Raw genomic sequence first — 5643 nt, 5'->3', positions numbered from 1 at the left:
GTCAGTGAAAACAACCATAGGAGAACCAAGAATATAAATTCGAAACTTGTCTAATGCAAAAACTACAGCAAGTAACTCTTTTTCTGTGGTAGAATAATTTCTTTGGGCTCCATTAAGAGTTCTACTTGCATAAGAAATGACATGTGGGAACTTATTTCTATGCTGTCCAAGTACAGCTCCTATGGCTACATCGCTAGCCTCACATATTATCTCAAAGGGGATAGACCAAATTGGGGGGTTGCACGATAGGGGCTGTAGTAAGCAAGATTTTCAGCTTATCAAAGGCATTTTGACAAGGAGTCCATTCAAAAGCAACATCATGCATAAGTAAATCACACAAGAGCTTAGAGATAGAACTAAAATTTTGAATGAACCTTCTATAAAACCCAGCATGCCCAAGAAAAGATCTGATTTCCTTTACCGTCTTGGGTATAGGAAGCTTGGAGATAAGCTCAATCTTAGTTTTGTCAACCTCAATACCTAGGGATGAGATTATGTGACCAAAAACTATGCCTTGTTAAACCATGAAGTGACACTTCCCAATTGAGAAGCAATTGCTTCTCTTCACACCTGGCTAAAACAGCTTGTAAGTTAGTCAAACATGCCTAAAAAGAACTACCATACACTGAAAAATCATCCATGAATACATTCAAACTGTTTTCAATCATTTCGCTGAAAATATTAAGCACACATCCTTGGAAAGTAGCTTGTGCATTACATAGTCTAAAAGGCATTCTTTTAAATGCAAAAGTGTCAAACGGGCAAGTGAATGTAGTTTCTCCTTGATCCTCAGGTGCTATTTCTATTTGGTAGTAACCAGAAAATTCATCAAGCAAGCAATAAAAAGCATGGCCAACAACCTTTTCTAAAACTTGATCAAGAAATGGTAAGGGAAAATGGTCTTTTCTAGTTGTGGCATTTAACTTCTTATAATCTATGCACATGTGCCAACAGTAGAAATCCTAGTAGAGATCAGTTCATTTTGCTCATTTTTCACAATGGTGAGTCCAGATTTTTTTGGAACTACATGAATGGGGCTTACCCACTTGCTGTTCGCAATAGGGTAGATAATTCCTACATCAAGTAGTTTCAAAACTTTCATTTTTACTACTTCCTTCATGGTAGGATTTCATTTCATTTGCATCTCCCTAGAGACTTTTACATTTTCTTCTAAATAAATCCTATGAGTGCACACAAGAGGTTTTATACCTTTCATATCCACAATCGTCCATCCAATAGCACTTTTGTGTTGCCTCAAAACTTCCATTAGTTTACCTTCTTGGTTATGAGTGAGCTGGGCTAAAATCACTACTAGGAAGGTGATGTTCGGGCCTAGGAATGCATACTTCAAGTCAATCGGCAATAGTTTCAGCTCCAGTGTTGGGATTTCATCTGTTGAAGGCTTCAAACTTGCTATCAATGGTGGAAGATGCTCAATTTTAGGCCTCCATTTAGCTTCAAATTTATTTTCTGCATAAAAAACAGGAGAAGCATCAATAAGGGTGTCATCAATGATGAGGTCACAAATATTTTCTAACTCAAACAGAAGGTTTGTGGGCTGGTACGCCAAATAAGCCTCTTCCTCAAGGATGCTTTCCAGCAAATTGACCTCCTATACATCTTCCAAATCTTGAGGTTGCCTACAAATGTTAACAATATTCAGTTCGAGGGTCATGTTCCCAAAACTCAGCTTTAAAACACCACTCTTACAGTTTATCAATACATTTGAAGTAGCAAGAAAATGTATCCCAAGAATCACAGGTGCTTGAAAGGAAGACTTTGGTGTCAAGTGAACATTTAGCACAACAAAATCTATGGGGCAAAAAAGTTTATCCACTTGAACTAAGACATCCTCAATAACCCCCCTTGGCATTTTAATTGATCTGTCAGCTAGTTGTAAAATGATTAGAGTTGGTTTTAATTCCCCCAAACCAAGTTGCTCATACACATTATAAGGCAGCAAATTCACACTTGAAGCAAGATCTAACAAAACTTGACCAATTTTTGAACTTCCTATAACACAAGCAATTGTAGGTGAACTGGGGTCTTTATATTTTGGTGGGGTATTACTCTGAATTATGGCACTGACCTGCTTAGTAAGAAAGGCTTTCTTTTGCACATTTAATTTTCTTTTAACAGTGCACAAATCTTTTAGAAACTTTGCATAGATAGGAATTTATTGAATAGCATTCAATAATGGAATGTTAATCCTAACTTGCTTGAATATTTCTAAAATTTCAGATTGGTGTTTATCTTTGTGCAGGGGAGCTAATCTTTGAGGAAAATGAGCGGGTACAAGACATATAATCTTTTTAGTTTCAGTTTCAGCTTGTTCAACATCACTCTTTTCAGCCTCAATTTGTACAGGTTTAGAGACCTTACCAACCTTGTCTAAACCTTGAGCTGGAATGTTCACCACCCTATCATTTCTCAAAGTAATGACTGCCTTCACTTGCCTTAAATTTGAACTCTCAACTGCTCCTTGAAGTGGCTGACTTTGTGGATTGGGTTGAGGTTGTGCAGGAAATTTTCCTTTCTCTTGGGAACTCAAGACGGTAGTCATCTTTGTAAGTGTGTTCCAAATATCGTTTACCGCTTGAGAATTTTGATTGTTGATTGTTGTTTGACCTTGCATAAACTGCTATAAGGTGTTTGACAGCTGCTGCACCATCTCCTCAAGTCCATTCTTTTACATTAGAGGTGCCTGAATTGTGAGTTGAGAGGGCCCCGGAGCCAAGGTTGCTAGAGCTACATGCTGGTCACCCCTCCAACTGAAATTTGGGTAATTCCTCCATCCTGGATTATAAGAATTAGAGTAAGGACCAGAATATGGTTTATGTATCATGTTTATAGCATTAGATTGGTCCAACAATTCTTCTTTGAAGGCAGGGATCGTAGGACATTCATTAGTTAAATGCCCATGATCCTCACATATGCCACACTTCTTAGAAAATTTAGGGACAGCATGCACTTCATTTACTTTTTTCAATTCCATGGCTTCCATTTTTCTAGACAACAATGTTAATTTAGCATGCAAATCATCATCTTTCTTTAAAATATATTTTCTATGACCAGACTCAACTTGCCTAGACCTATCATGCACATCAGTTGTGTCCCAAGATTGAGCATTTTCAGCAAGATAATCAAAATATTCAAATGCCATCTCAGGCTCTTTGTCAAAAATTCTCCATTACAAATGGTTTGTACAAATTGGGACATTTTAGGTGTCAAACTTTCATAAAAAAAAAAAAAAAACTTATCAATCAATAATTTTCATAACCATGATGAGGACAAGCATTTAAAAGATCTTTGAACCTTTCCCAACTTTGATAAAAAGTTTCAGGATCTTTTTGGGTAAAGTTCATGATTTGTCTTTTAAGTGCATTTGTCATGTGTATTGGAAATTTTTTTTATAAAAATTTAGTTTGCATTTCCTACCATGTGCCTATGGTTCTAGGTCTTAATGAATTCAACCATGTTTTAGCTTTATCTTTCAAGAAAAATGGAAACAACTTTAGTCTAATAACCTCCTCAATGTAGGTTCGGTCCATGAATGTAGAACAAACCTCTTCAAACTCTTTGATATGCAAATAAGGGTTCTCAGATTCCATGCCATGAAAATGTGAAATTAATGGAATCATTCCAAGTTTTAAATTAAAATTGTTTGCATTCAAAGGTTGAATTATGCATAAGGGTGTGCTAGTTCTGATAGGTTGCAAATAATCTTTGAGTGTCTTGTTTTGATTCACAATTTCCCTATCATGATTCTCATTTTCAGGTATGGTGCTATGAGTGTCAGAAAATGATTCAAGAGAAAGAGATGCAGAGTTAAAAGATGATAGTGATTCTGTCCTAAACAACCGAGAAGTTTGGTCCCTAGTCCAACCAGTCATACAAACAAAAATAGAAAATACAGCAAAATGTAAGAAAAATAGAAAAAATAAATTAAAAATAAGAAAAATATCACCTAAGCTGTGAAGAGGTTCACAGCACTACAAACATCCTCTCGGCAAAAAGAGAATGCTCTGATAAACACTAGTTGTCCCTTGCAACGGCCCCAAAAACTTAATGACTTTCTAAATCTGTGTCCCAAGTACAGAAGCTATCAAAGTAATACATGGATGAGTTCCAAGGTCATTTCCACAAGGACAATAATGTTCATGAAGAGCAATAATATAATGAGTTGTGTTTGTGTGAGGAGCATATTTGTAAAAGTGGCTATTTACACAACTAAGAAAAGAAACAAAAAAATAGAATTTATGTATGATGTGGAGTGTATTAATGGAGAATGTTTTGGATCTTTTCTCTATTTTTTCAATGAAATAATTTTCTGAATGCTTGTAAGATTAAAAGAAATGAGTAAAGGAATAAATGCTAGAGAAATTAGTGCAAGGAAAATAAAAGTGGCAAAAATCTAAACTGAAAATTCTTGGGATTTCAAAAGAGAATTCTAAGAAACAATTTATCAAACACCTAAACTTCAGATTTCACTCATTCTTGAATTAGAATTGAAAATTCCTCACATTCCCTTTTACTCAATCATTTACTTATTCAAAGAGATAATGACTGGAAGTTAAAACAATTCAAGTCCGATTTATAGTTTATCCAAAATTTCCTACTGAGTTGCAAAGCAAGTTTGGTCAATGTACGAGGAAAGAAATCTATGCAGTCTTAAGTCACAATCAAGCATTAGTTCTGCTTTACATCAACAACAAATCAAGATCAGCAAAAAGCACTCCAAATTTTCACAAATATAACTTGTTTCACAAAGCAATAGAGTATGAAAAAGAAATCGATGGATGAAGTGTGAGAAATCAACTCTAATCCAAATCTGGGTTACTCTCCAAAACTTAGGCTTAGAAATTTAGCCTAACATCTCAAAATGGTTGTCCTCTCTAAACATTTGTGAGTCTATTGAAAACTGAAGTAAAATAAACAAGAGAAAAATAAACAAAAGAAATAGAACCAAGAAGCTATTGTGTAGAAAGCAAAACTGCAGAAACATAAAATGCCGAGAAAATTAAATTGACTGAAAAGATCTGATAATGAAAACTTAAACTCCAATGAAATAAAATCAGCTGAAAGCCAATATTGACTAAAAGGTTGGAATGAAAACGTAAAGCAAAGAAAAATAAATCCAGTTGCCGACCCAAGTTCTCCAAATAAACCCAACAAAAAAATAGAAATGAAACCGACCCCCTGGCCTGCCAACCGAGTCCACTATGAACTCAAAGAAAATAGGGAAAACCAAATAAAACCGAGAGAGAGAGATAAAACTCTCGTTTGTCTCTAAGTTCTGGAAAAAAAAGGGAGAAAAAAATAAAATGAAACCAAGTGAGAGAGTGCCCGTCACCCCACACCGACTCAACCAATAAATCCAAATGAAAAAAAAAAAAAAGTGCCGAAATGAATGGAAAAAAATTCTATAGAAAAAAATCAAAATTGCCCCTGCATCTTCATGAAGTCTGCTCTGCGTTGCTCTTCCTACGTGCTAGCTCGTGCCCTACAACATTTAAATAAGATACAAAATGAGTAAACTTGAAGTATTAATTTTGATGTGAAACAACTATATTATAAATATTTTTAAGTGCAAAAATATCAGAATTTATTAATTTACTCAAGTGTCATAATCTACTCCATAAT

The 5643-nt window shown here is 35.1% G+C and overlaps 1 non-coding gene across 1 annotated transcript; it reads left to right on the top strand.

Annotated features, from left to right (window-relative positions):
• The first annotated feature begins 3276 nt into the window (after positions 1–3276).
• On the top strand, positions 3277–3383 carry LOC122317594. The gene has a single exon (XR_006244522.1). It is a non-coding gene; the product is annotated as a small nucleolar RNA R71 (small nucleolar RNA).
• The last annotated feature ends 2260 nt before the right edge of the window (positions 3384–5643 follow it).

Source organism: Carya illinoinensis, chromosome 7 (assembly GCF_018687715.1).
Source record: "Carya illinoinensis cultivar Pawnee chromosome 7, C.illinoinensisPawnee_v1, whole genome shotgun sequence".
NCBI classification, from domain to species: domain Eukaryota; kingdom Viridiplantae; phylum Streptophyta; class Magnoliopsida; order Fagales; family Juglandaceae; genus Carya; species Carya illinoinensis.
Note: the sequence above shows the minus strand (reverse complement) of the source record. Positions and strands in the feature narration are given on the sequence as shown.